This window comes from Pinus tabuliformis, chromosome 4_1, assembly GCF_031772625.1.
Source record: "Pinus tabuliformis cultivar Carrire ecotype Pingquan chromosome 4_1, CPIR1, whole genome shotgun sequence".
Lineage (NCBI taxonomy): Eukaryota > Viridiplantae > Streptophyta > Pinopsida > Pinales > Pinaceae > Pinus > Pinus tabuliformis.
In genome coordinates this window covers 58,031,658-58,045,706 of record NC_142303.1, presented here as the reverse complement: position 1 = coordinate 58,045,706, position 14,049 = coordinate 58,031,658, and positions in this window count along the sequence as shown.

Here is a 14,049-nt window from a genome sequence, read left to right as displayed (position 1 = left end):
TATGTAGAAGCGTTAGGATTCCATAGTCACTCTTCAGTCATTAAAACACAACAGCCAGTTCATCTCCCAAACATTCCAGCGATCTTTGATTATAGAGACTCTCAGAAAATACAGTGCAAGTCTAGAGAGGAAGTTATCGACCAACCAACCCTTTACATAAATACAGAGGGTTTTTTAAATAGAAAATATTTACAAACATCCCTTGAACAGGTGTCAAGGGAGAAAATATCTCAAAATATCTATCAAAACAGATTCAAAAGAGATCTGTGCAATAACTGCTTCTAATGCCAAGTTGTGCTGGAAATAAATGCAATAAAATATCTAAAACAGGTGTTCATGAGGGAGCAGCCTCATCAAAATCGCTCTTTAGGGCTGCACATGGTCCTGCAGCTTCAAAAAATGGACTAAAAGAGTTCCTTGAGCCACGCGCTGTCCTCTGTGTGATAACTGCGCATTTAAGGAAGCAGCGCTGCTCCAAAAACATAACTGGGTTCATGTGTTTGCCAATATCTGCTTTGAAAACCTTTATCTATGTCTTCAAGTGGTCTTGCTGCCTTAAATGGCAAAAACCTGTGAGTTGGTGAGCCATTACAGCTCAATGATGCCTTGTTGAATCTGCTGGGGTCCCTTTTGCTTCATCTGCCTTGGAAGATCTTCACTGACACACTCCGCCGCTTCCCTGATACTCTTTGACATGCACATGGTCCCTTATTGACCTCTGAATGCCTTTGAACTTTCCAATCACCCATTTATGGCCACTGCTCAGCCTTCTGCCGCCTTTGGAGTCATTATCAGCCCTTGCCGATCAGCGAATGCCTCAAAAAATGGTAAAAAATTGCAATCTGGATGACTAGAGCATCATTGGAGGACCATCGATGTGAAAACCCTGCATTTAGAACTATTTTGGGCATGGAGCGATTTGAAAATGGCTGAGGAAAGCATCGTTCCTTTGTACTTGGGCGGGCGCGGGCACCGCATGATTAAATCTTTGAAAAAGGCCTATTTCATTAAACAGGCGGAAAAGCCTTAAAAACTGCAAAATTGATGAATTTTTGGCTCTGCCACAACACTATTCATTTCTTTAAATCGTGGCTGTTGGATCCGGTGCGGGCCGATCCAACGGCCCAGATCATATCGCTATATCGCATCGGGGCGGACCAGGGGGTGGCACATAAACCATCACCGAAATGCGCGGACTCGATATGCTATAGGCCCTTCCTTTTATTTGGAATCGCGTCCGGCCCATCGGCGATTTCATATCAGCGAACTTTAACAAAATCAATATGCGGACCTGAAATCCCTTAAAACTACCCTTTATAAATTTTCGACCCCGGAATATCAGAGCTTTCCCATTTCGTTGTACAAATGCCTCCTTTCGGACCCGATAATTTTATATGATGCATTTTATTAATACTTCGGCTCCGGAATAAGAAATGCTATATATGGGGCCACGACTTAATAGAGACCATTGATCTGAGGGCCCGAATGGGCGGTCGCGATTAAATCGGCATTTCGCTATCGGCGGGGACATGGGGTAGGATTTTATATTATTGCGATCGCCGAAATGGGAGATCTCCGACAAGATCTGGGCTGTTGATCTGAGCGAGGGCGATGGACGGCTGCGATGCGATATTGTTGAAAAATGCGGGTTTTTACGTTATAACTTAAGTTTTATAAAAAACTTGAGTTTAAACGATAAAACAAAAAAAGGGAGTTGCGATAAAAAAGAGTATATGCGGGATATATGGGAAAATATAATGGAGGAAGCCTCCGATAGCGATATCGCATCGGGGGGGATCCATCGGAGGAGGGTTTATATGTATAGAAGGGGGCTATAAAGCATCGGAAGGGTTTTTTGCCTTTGAAGAAAGGTAAAATGAAATCGGGGGAAGGTTGTTAATGCATCAGAAGGGCTTCGAAGCATGGCGAGAGGGTTTTGAGCCTTAAAAAAAAGGTTAAAACATGGATAATGGAGGGTTTTTATGCATAGGAAGGGGTCCTAATGCATTTGGAAGATGGTTTGAGGGGGGAAGTGAGGGCTCTTGCTCAGTTTCAGGTAAACTTAGCAATTCCCAAATGTACTTATGGTTATTTTTCAACCAGGGGGAGGGGATAAGTATATAGGGGAGTTATTAACATAGTTTTAGTAGGGGAAGGGGAAATAGATAGGGAGCTACATAGTAGAGTTAATAGTTAACATGAAAAATGATCAGAGAGCGCTAAGTATGCAGATCTTAGGCTATTAAGGGGGAAAATGATTCATAGAAGCAGTATGGACATTACTTGAGTGAAGCAGATCTTCACCAAGGTAAATGATATGGAGAATGATGAAACTAAGAGGTACCAAGCAGATCTTGACCTCTTTTAGGGAAGTTAGTGAGTGATTTGGGGGAAAGAGGAAGAAGGGGAAGTTAGACATGCATTTCTTGAAGTCCTTCAACTGAACAACTGCCTTCAACATGTGATATGATAGATATAACACTTGACAATATGAAATGGATCACAAGCCATGATTCTGCAACCACAAAGCTACCTACCCAACCTACTCACCTAGCATTTTCTCTTCTTTTGGTTTGGGTGCACTTGAACTAGCATACCCAGCTTTTCATTCTTTTCTTCTTGTTGTCCTCCTATCTAAAACTACACTTATTGCATCCAGGGGCTCAGATTAGGCTGTTGAGCACCCTTGTTTCTCTACCTATTTACAGATTTTCCAAGATTAAACAGTTTGGACAGATGTTCATTCTCTATATTCTACAACAGGAAATTGAAACCTAGGGAGGCCAAGATTAAGCTGTTTGGACCTCCCTATACTTGAAAACTGATCAAAATGGATTACTCATCAAAACTGGAACACAACAGTGGCATTTAGACTAGTACACTCTCATGGATACTTCTCTGGCCATCTGTAGCAAATATGGAGCATTGCAGCAAGCAAAGTATGACATATTTGGCATGTAAACATGTCGATCATGAAAGATGATTAACCTGCTGCAGCAGGAGGCTAACAGTGGCTCCACTTGGGGATGGCTTTTCCTTGTGACAAGCCAAGAACAGCAGGTCAGAATGCCTTGATCCTCTGTAGTTGTTGTTAACTGAAAATTTATTCTGTGCTAACTATTGAATGACTAGAAGTTTAACTTCTGAATGCAGCTCCCCTCCTTAACTGAAACACTGTGAAAAATAAAGCATCGCCTGCTTTCTTCTACGTGCTTGATATTGCATACACTTTTGCTTGAGAACTGCCTTGTGAAATAAACACAAAAAGGGAATAAAACTGGAGCTCTTCTTTTCTTGTCTTTGAAAGGGTGCTGAAGTAAACTGAAAATCCTCCTTTCTTTTTGATACTATTGACTTGAAGACTACAAGCTGCAAACAGCTTCTCTTTAACATAAATCACTGTGATATGACAGCGCTGCTCTTGTTGTTTTGTTGAGATTACTGCAGAGACAGAGATTAAAAATAGAGGACTTGCATTGGCTGTGTCTTCACAAACTTTGTTGTTGCTCCTCTAACAATCGGACTGTTTATACAAAATAAAAACAAAAGTGTTGATATATACAAATATCAATGTACAAAGAGATATCTACAAAGTTGCGTTATGTTCAACAAAAGGGATCATGATAATGCTTCAGCATACGGCCATTTACAGGGCCTTCTTCAGCAATGCTGCCCTCTACAGATTTGAGGAAATATGTGTTATTTCCCTGAACAGCAGAAATAACAAATGGCGCTCTCCAAAGGAAATCGAATTTTGCATGTTTTCCCTTGTCTTCTCTTCATGAGTCCCACCTTAGAACTTTGTTGCCAACATAGAAATTCTCAGCCTTAGTTCTCTTATCAAACATCCTTTTGAGCTTTTCTTGCATAATTCGAGCTCTGTCATAGACCTGCTCTCTTGTCTGCTACAAATGAATTGTTTGGTTTATCCTTCTTTGTATATCATTTGGCTCAGTTTGAATCTCTTGCAGTAGCTTGATAATAGGAGTGCCCAGTGATGAAGGAAATCTGGCCTCCATGCCATATACTAGCTCATAAGGGCTCATCCCAATGGATTTCTTGGTTGACAATCTGTCTGCCCATAGGGAATTTGTGAACTTTCTATGCCAGTTCTTCTTGTTTTCTTCTAAGATCTTCTTGATAATACTGATCAGGCTCTTGTTAGATGACTCGGCTAAGCTATTACCTTGAGGGTAATAGGCTGTAGAGTGGCCTAAGGTAATGTGAAATTTATGGCAAAAATTGATCATCTTTTTGGATTTGAAAGCAGCGGCATTGTCAGTGATGATCTTCTCAGGGCAGCCAAATCTAGATAGGATATTGCACTCAAGGAATTGGATAATGGTGGTGTCATTGGCCTGCCTACATGGAATGGCTTCAATCCACTTGGTGAAATAGTTAGTGGCAGTTAGAATCCACTTATGCTGGCCTGAGGAAGAGGGATGGATTTCTCCAATGAAGTCAAGACCCCATTGTTGAAAAGGCTTTTCGGTTGAGATGGGCTTAAGAGGCAAGGGCAACAGCTTTCTTTTGCCTTCAAAGATTTGGCAATTGTGGCATGAGGTGGCAAACTTCTTTATATCTGCAAACAAAGAGGGCCAATAGAAACCAGCCCTTAAAATTTTATCAGCAGTGGACTTCCAATATAGATGTCCTCCATAGTCCCCTGCATGGAATTCTTTCATGACATTATTATTTTCATTCATGGTCGAACAATTAAGCAATATGCCTTCATGATTCTTCCAAAATAAAGCACCATCTAAGACACAAAATTTCAAAGCCTTAATTCTTAAAAATCTCTTCTTGGTCCTGGACAATCCTGGGGGAGCACACAGTTTAACAATACAAAGCAAATATCAGCATACCATGGGGATTGCAAAAAGGTGTCACTGATCTGTGGAGTCGCCAGCTCCTGTTCATTGTCCAGTTGGTTGATGTCTAAGGCTTGGAAGTTTGTTTCGGACATCAGTTTGGCTAAACCTTGTCCCTTTATCAGCTTGGTTGGTTTTATCTCTATGTCATACTCAAGAATGTTAGCAATCCACTTGCCTCTTTTTCCTTCTAACCCCTCTTGGGTTAATATGTCTTTTACAATAGCATTTGGCACATAAGAAATCACATGTGAATATAAAATATAAATTCGGAATTCCTTGATTGATTTAACAAGGGCATAGGCTTGCTTCTCCATGATTGGGTATTTCAGGGGTGCATCTCTTAAGGCTCGGCTGAAAAAAGCAATTGGCTTTTCATTTCCTTGGTCATCCTTTTGCAATAGGACAGCAGCTATGGTATTATCAGATGCAAATGAAAATATGATAAAGTCCCTATCAAATTGAGGACTTGTGAGGACTGGGGCTTGAGTTAAGGCAAATTTGATACTCTCAAATGCTTGCTTGGTTTCAAGAGACCATTTTACCTTGGCATCCTTCTTTAACATGTTGCTCAACAGTCTTATCAGCTCGGCTAGATTTGGGATAAATCTTCTTAGGAAATTGATCTTTCCTAGGAATGCTTGCAGCTCTTTTATGTTTCTTGGATATGGGATTTGCAATATGGCTTGGATCCTTTCCGGATCAATTCTAATCCCGTCTTTTGAAATGATATGTCCGAGTAATTTTCCTTCTTCAAGGCCAAATAAAGACTTCTTGGGGTTCAAGGAAATGCCATATTTCCTACATGTCAGGAACACTTGTCTCAAATGTCTTAGGTGCTCTTGATCAGATTTAGAGAAAGGGGTAAGATCATCAAGATAGACAACCAAGAAATCATGGATTTCCTTGGCAAATGCAATGTCCATGGCCCTTTGAAAGGTGGCACCTGCGTTCTTTAGGCCGAAAGGCATTTTCACATATTTAAATGTTCCCCACAGTGTTGTAAAGGCTGTCTTGTCTTGATCATCTGGGTGAACCAGTATCTGATTAAAACCTAAAAAGCCATCTAGCAAAGAGATTCTAGATGACCCTACTACTCTTTGTAGGATGTGGTCCATTTTGGGCAATGGGTAGTGGTCTTTAAGGGAGACTTGGTTTAAGTTTCTCAAATCTACACAAAGCCTAATCTCGCCTGTTTTCTTTCTTGTGGGAACAAGATTGGATACCCATTCATAAAATCTAATGGGTGCTATGATACCTGCTTCAAACATTCTTTTCACTTCTTTCTCAATTAAAGGGAGAAGCACAGGATTGATTCTCCTCAGTTTTTGTTTGAAAGGCTTTTGATTTGGTTCTAAGGGAATGGTGTGTTGGATTACTGAGGTATCATAGGACTTCAAGTCCTCATAACACCAAGCAAAGACATCTTGGAATTCTTTGAACAAATCCACATACTTTGGTTTTTGATCAGGAGGCAAAGATTTAGACAGTTTGATCATTTTGGGCTTCTCTACTGTTCCAATGTTGTGTTCTTATATGGCAGTGTTTATAGGCTGCATTTTTGGCTTTTTGGGCACATCATTTGCATCAAACATGTCTTCTAGTGGAGTGAGGTCAACCGGGAGAAAATTGTCCTTTAGATCAATGATTTCGGCCTCTGTTTTGGCTATTTCCTCCAAATGCATCTGTTTCAGCTCTTCTATGTTTTCTTCATCAAAGATGGTTGGCTGTAGCAATTTTCTAGTTGTTTCAGCTGTTACAGTTTGCTGGATTTGGTTTATTGCTTGCAATGGATCATCCATAGCATCCATATCAATGTTTAGGCCTGAAAACTCATGCTGTAAGGTAAGAAAATTGTTGATTTGAGCATCATCCTCGAACACTTGCCAGTCTTTAATGTTATTTGGGACAGCAGGCCTATGTTTTATTTCAGCAGTGAAATGGTGATTTGGCTCAAAGGGAAGCTTGCATGTACTAGCGAAAGTGGCTAGGCTGTGAGCATGAATGTTATTATTTCTTGAAATCTTGGCAAGCTTGGATTCAGTGAATGTATCAAGTATTGCAGTGGCAGCAGTCCTATAAGCTCTTAGCCTTCTATCATTGGTAACAAAGTTGCCTTTCATTTGTTGGATTATTAGGTCTGAGTCACCTAGAATGGAAACTTTGGCAGCTCCTAAAGCTTTGAGCAGCTTAAGGCCTAAGAGGAGTGCCTCATACTCAGCCATGTTGTTGGTGCATTTGAAATTCAATCTATAAGCATGACCCTCTGCATGGTTGTTATGTGTATTTTGAATCCATATTCCTGCCCCTACTCCTAACTTGTTAACAGAGCCATCAAACTCTAAATACCATGTGATTTCTTGCTTGTGGTTAGTATTAAGAGTTTCAGTCATTTTAGGATTGGGCAGACCCGAGTCTTGTGTTTCAGGAGGTTTTTCTTGTGTGCTGGTTGCATTGGTTGTTATAACAGTCTCATGGGTATGTGCAACCGATTCTTCATTGATGTGCGTTTGTTGTACTAAAGCCATAGGCTTATCATCAGTTGGAGGACTTGTTTCATCATTAAACAAAATAAAAGAATCCATATCAGAATGGATTGAATAGATAGGGAAATTCTGGGCTTTTCCTCACTACTTACCACATACTTCATCAGTGTTTCTCTATACAGTCTCTTTGGTTGCCCAAAGACTGAAATAGTGGCATAGGAGAGGTCTAATTGGAGAGATCCTTGGAGTTTTTCCCCCCAAGATCTTGACAACAGCATGCCATACTTTGGTGGAATGTCAGCAACCACCACATCCATGAGGATTGTCTTGTTTGGGTATTGGACTAAGGAGACACACAAGTCTTTGATTACGCCTAAACACTTGACCTGACTTGAGTCAAAGGAGAATAGATCTTTGTAGGGTCTTGTGACATCAAGGTTTAGTTTCTTCATTACAGCTTTGGGCATAAGGTTGTGTGAGGCACCTGAATCAAACATTGCATTATGTAAAACTTTATCATGTATGTGCAGACTGACATAAAAGGGTAGAACAGCTCCATGTACTGACCCCGAACCCCCGCAAGGGGGAAAAGTCCCCCCTACAACCCCCCGCCGGTCACGTGGAGGGGTGTACAAAACTTCCTGGGGTATACATTTGGCTGAAACAAAGACCTCTGAACAATCATGCTTCACACACAACAATCTCCCACTTGGAGAATGATTGTAGCAACTCCACCACTACTTCATTTGCTAGACAATGACTCCTCTTTGGACCTAGCTATTTCTCATCTTCATTGTCATCCTTGAAGACCAATTGAAACTGAGCATGTTCTCAGTTTCTCCCTGGTTACAACTTTGTTAGTATGTCTGCAGGATTCTGGCTAGTGTGTATCTTTTCCAGCTTCAACTCTCCATCTTCCAACACTGATCATATGAATGGTACTTGAGTTGTATGTGTTTAGTCCTAGAATGAAATGATGAGTTCTTTTCAAGATGAATGGCACTTTGGCTATCACTATATAATGTGCCCATATCACGCTCCTTACCCAATTCACCCATAAACCTTTGTAACCAAATAATTTCTTTGCTAACCTCTGTAGCAGCAACATACTCTGCTTCTGTTGTTGAAAGTGCAACAACACTTTGGATTTTTGCAACCCAACTGACAGCTAATCCACCAACAGTAAATACATATCATGTAGTGCTTCTCCTGTTATCTCTGTCACCTGCCATATCTGCATCAACATATCCCTGTAGAGAAATGTTTGAACCACCAAAGCATAATGCTTTATTTGTGGTACCTTTCAAATATCTGAGAATCCATTTCACCACCATCTAATGTTCCTTTCTTGGATTGTTCATGTACTTGCTTACAACTCCCACTTCATGTGCAATGTCAGGCCTTGTGCAAACCATTGCATACATTAAGCTTCCAATTGCTGATGCACATGCAACTTTAGACATATAGTCCATGTCTTCTTGGGTCTTTGGGCACATTTCCTTACTAAGTTTGAAATGGATAGCAAAAGGTGTACTAACTGGTTTTGCATTATGCATATTAAATCTTTTCAACACCTTTTGTATGTACTCATTCTGAGACAACGTTAATTTGTGATTTTTCCTGTCTCTAGTGATTCTCATACCAAGGATTTGTTTTGCAGCTCCCAAATCCTTCATTGCAAGTGAATTTGCCAATTTTCTTTTGAGCACATTTATTTCCTGCATGTTAGACCCTGCAACAAGCATGTCATCTACATACAATAACAATATAATATAGTTTCCATCATTTTGCTTTTTCAGATAAACACAATGATCAGAGTGACATCTAGTATAACCTTGTTCAGACATAAACTTGTCAAATTTTAGATACCCCTGCCTTGGAGCCTGTTTTAAGCCATACAAGCTCTTCTTCAACCTGCACACTAGTTTCTCCTTCCCTTTCACCTCATATCCTTGTGGCTGCTGCATATATATCTCTTCCTCCAAATCCCCATGGAGAAAAGTTGTCTTTACATTTAACCGCTCAAGATGCAAATCTTAAGTTGCTACTAGACTTAAAATAGTTCTGATTGAAGTCATTTTAACAACAGGAGAAAATATTTCATCAAAATCAATACTTTTCTTCTATGCAAACCCCTTTACCACAAGTCTAGCTTTGTACCTATGTTTTCCTCCATCTTCTTCCTTCAACCTATAAAACCACTTATTCTGCAATGATGTTTTACCTGCAGGCAACCTGACTAAGTCCCAAGTCTGGTTATGTGCTAAGGAGTCCATCTCTTCTTTCATGGCTTGCTCCCACTTCTTCCTAGTTTCTACCTGCACTGCTTCTTCATAGCATTCGGGTTCACCAGAATCAATCAACAATAAATAATATAATGAAGGAGAGTATCGTTAAGGGCGTCTACTTATCCTAATAGATCTTCTAACACCACTTTCAGGTGTTTGGGGTGCCTGTTGCTGTTGTGGTGGTTGTTGTTGTTGTGGTTGTTGATTATTATTATTTTTAGGCACCTTTACTTTTTCAATGATTGTTAGATGATCCAAAAATACAATTTTATCATAGGTTATAAAATTAGAATAAAATAATTATTAATTTAAGATATTAAATTAATAATTATTATTCTAGAATGTTTAATTATTTAATGGAGACTTTTAGAATTAACATATTGTTGTAACTAGATATAACTCTCCAAATGTGTCGTATCTTAGGCTCTATTTTAGGAGATTTGTTAGCTAGTTGGTTTGAATAACATTTATTGTAAATGGACACTTGTTATTTAATAAGTGATCCATAATTAGAGGTAGTTAGGACATGGAGCTTATAAATAGCTCATTGCAAGAGTGTTTGGTTGTTCGGGTGTAAACTCTTGCAAAATCAATTATGTAATTATCTTTTTTCTGATTAATAAAATTACGTGTCTGAGGACACTTCTGCCATTATTGTGGTATCAGAGCTCCAGTAATGCTGCAGTTGATTTGAGAAGGAGATTCCAACTCTACAAGTTTTTGGAAAACTCCATTGAATTGTTCAGCGAATGACTGGTATGAAAGTTGTCAAGTTTTTGTTCCAAAGAGAAGAAATGTGATTATTTTATTGATTTTAGATTTTTAAATCTGAAAATCAATTTTGTGAATTATTATCAAAACTGAGTTGAAGATCATTTCCCAATCACCGAATTCCATTGAATTTTTTTTGTTGAAAACTGCGTTGAAGATCTTTTCCCAATCGCCAAATTCCATTGAATTGTTTGTGCTGAAAACTGTCTTGAAGCTACATAGAGCTCGTTGTCAATGTGGTGAAAATTGCGTTGTTAATAGAATTTCAGTTGTAGATGAGAGCCCGTGGACTCCAGGATTCCCCACTGTCTGCAACCAAATGAAATGCTCGTGGCATCCACGTGTAGCCGCGTGCTCGGTGACCAAAGAGAAGTAATTTTCTGGCTACTGGAACATTCTTAATTGCCTGTGAATTGATGGTGCCCAAAACTTTATAATGGAAATACAAATCCAAGTCGTACAAAGAGTTTGTAGAGTTTGTTGCAGGTCGATGAGAATATATTTTTTGTAAACAGTATCACGTTTGGAGTTTGTTCAGCACTGACCCATATGTGCAGGATTTTTGTATAGCAGTGGACACAAATCACAAAATTTATAGCATATGGAGTCTTCTTGTTAATGGGATAACTGCTATAAACCCAGCTCCTCAACTTATCAGCCTAAATGTAGCCGATGCCATGGCAGCCTCAACAATGTCAACTGTAATTCCAGAAATAAGACGCGCTGGACATCGCCTTGGTTCCAGGAACAAGAGCCTGTAACAAGAGTCTTCAAAACCAGCGTTGCCAGCCAGCCAGCTAAGCCAGCCAGCGAAGCCAGCGTGAGAGCCAACCAGCGCTAGCCAGCCAGCGTTGCCAGCGAAGCCAGCCCTCTGTATTACCAGCATGGAGGACAACGTAAAAACTTTTCAGCGTTTAAAAATTTTATTTGGAAGCTTAAAATTGAATTTTTGAAAATTACCTGCATGGATAAACATGAATTTTTGAAAATTACCTGCGTGGATAAACATAAGAGCCTTTCAGCAAAATGATGTGGATATGGTTGTTTTAAAGAAAGGATGTGGTTTTTAAAAAAAGCATGATATATGCTTTAAAGCCCATGTAAAATTCACTTTTTTTTTTAATGGGAGTTTGAAATAAAAGATGGAGGGATAAGGTGAATCATAAGTTTTTTTTATATTTTGTAATTTCGAGAAATAATGGTTTTTTTATATTTTGTAATTTGGAGAGATAAGGATATTTCCATTATTTGTAAAATAATATTTTTGGAGAAATAAGGTGTGAGGGGTTATTTGTAAATATTTATGGTAGTGAACTTTTTTGGAGTAATAAGGAGTTTTATTTGTAATTTGTAAATTGGAGAGATAAGGTGTGTTGGGTAATTTGTTTTCAAGAAGTTCTTTTTTATTTTTCAATTGGGATCATCACATTGTAACTCAAAGTAATTTTACTTTGAGGGGGGGTAACCTTTTTTTTTACCAAGTTTTGCAAGAGCATCATTGTAAAAGTCAAATTTTGAAAGTTGCCCTGTAATTTTTGAGAAATTGACTAGAGCCAAGTGCAAAGCTCAGTCATTTTTCTCCTACTTCAAACGACTATACGAGGGTCAAGGCCAAGCCCCGATAGATCGTGTTTTTTGCGTGGTGTGTTGTGTTGTCGATCTTGTTATTTCTATTCTGATTCTTGGTGCGATGCTTCAACGCTACAATGTCTAAGTTGATTAATTTGTTTTCTGATTCCGATAAACTTGAAGGCACAAAATCTTACAAAACATGGCACCGTCTCATCGAAAGCAATCTCATTTACAATGAATTATGGCAAGGTATATGTGATGGAGATATTAAGCCGAATAAACCCATAGATGCAGCTACTCTAGCAAAATGGGAAGTTAAGAATGCCAAAGCCTTAACTCTTATTAAATCTTCTGTGAATGATGAAATGTATGTCCATATAAAAAATGCTACGGATGCATGGTTTGCTGTGAAAACTTTTAAAGACCTCTTTGATACTCAGCCTGAATCAAAGAAAGTTGATCTACAATTAAAATTGTTACAAAAAAAATTGACTGAAGGAGGTGATGTTCTTGAATATATCTCAAGACTTAAGAATATTAGGCAGGAAATCATTAATGTTGGTTTTCCAACAATAGATGATAGTTTTATGGTAACAATTGTAATTGTTAGACTTCCTTCTTCCTACATGCATTTTTTGGAGACTCTACAATTAACTGGGAAATTAGAGAAACTCAAGTTTGATGAGCTTTGTGAAATGTTGACTCAACATGATAAAACCTTTGGGAAGAAGAAGAAAGTTGGTGAAGATGTTTTTCTCATAGAGGCCAGCACTAGTAAATCATCAGCAGACAGTTCTCGAGGCAGAGGCAGAGACAATCAAAATCAAGCAGCGGAAAGTCGAGGTCGAAGCCAAAGCAGAGGAAACAACTTTAACAGAGGCAACAGTTCAGGAAGGAATAATTTTCAAGGTAGAGGAAACAACCAAGGAAGAGGCAATTTTCAAGGACAAAGAAACAATAATCAAGGTAGAGGACAATCTCAACATAGAAGTCAAAGCAGAGGCAGAGGACAATCTTCAAGAAGAGGAAGAGACTTAAGTCAAATTGTGTGTCGAAGATGTAACAAAGTTGGCCATTATGCTGAATATTGTCGAACATCTCTTAATAACATTCCCAAGTTTCAGCAGCATTCAGCGCAATTTGCAAATGATCAAGATGAAGATAACTCAGAATATGTTTTTACCTCCTCGCCAGCATCACAACTTTCATCCCATCTTAGAAGTGACTATGAAGATGCCTGGATCTTGGATTCAGGGGCAACTCAGCACATGACTTGTCGATGTGATTTTTTTTGGAACTTTCAAGATTGCCAACTTAATTCCATTTTTCTTGCTGATGATACAAAACATACTCCTTATGGAAAAGGAGCATTTAAATTTTTTTCTCCCTGGCATTGGAGAAAAAATGATTTCCAATGTATGGTATGTACCAAGTTTTAAGAAAAATTTGCTCTCTTTAGTCACAATTCGACAAGTAGGACATCAGGTGATTATGGAAGATGGTTTAGTCAAGATTAATTCAGTTAAACAAAGTTTGAAAACTGTCATGACAGGATATGAAGATGGAAAACTGTTACGGATGAAGGGGACAGTTATTCCAAGGCATTCTGATTTTGTAGGGGCAGTGAATACAGGTATTTCACCTGTAAGACTATGGCATGTAAGATATGGACATTTAAACTTTGAGAGTCTTTCTCAATTGTAGAAACAAGGAATGGTTAAAGGACTTCCCACTTTCAAAAGGGAAAATGCAAAATGTGAAGCTTGAATTTATGGCAAACAAAGTCGAGAAAGTTTTCCAACAAGTTCATGGCGTGCAAACAGGCGGCTACAACTAGTTGATAGTGATGTTTGTGGGCCACTACAAACTTCATTTGGTGGTTGCAAATATTTCTTACTATTCATTGACGATTTCAGTAGAATGACTTGGGTTTACTTTTTGAAAAACAAGTCAGAAGAATTTGAGAAGTTTAAAATTTTTCGCCAACTTGTTGAAAATGAATTCAAAGAAAAGATAGGTACTCTCAGGACAGATAATGGGGGAGAATTCACTTCAAATGAA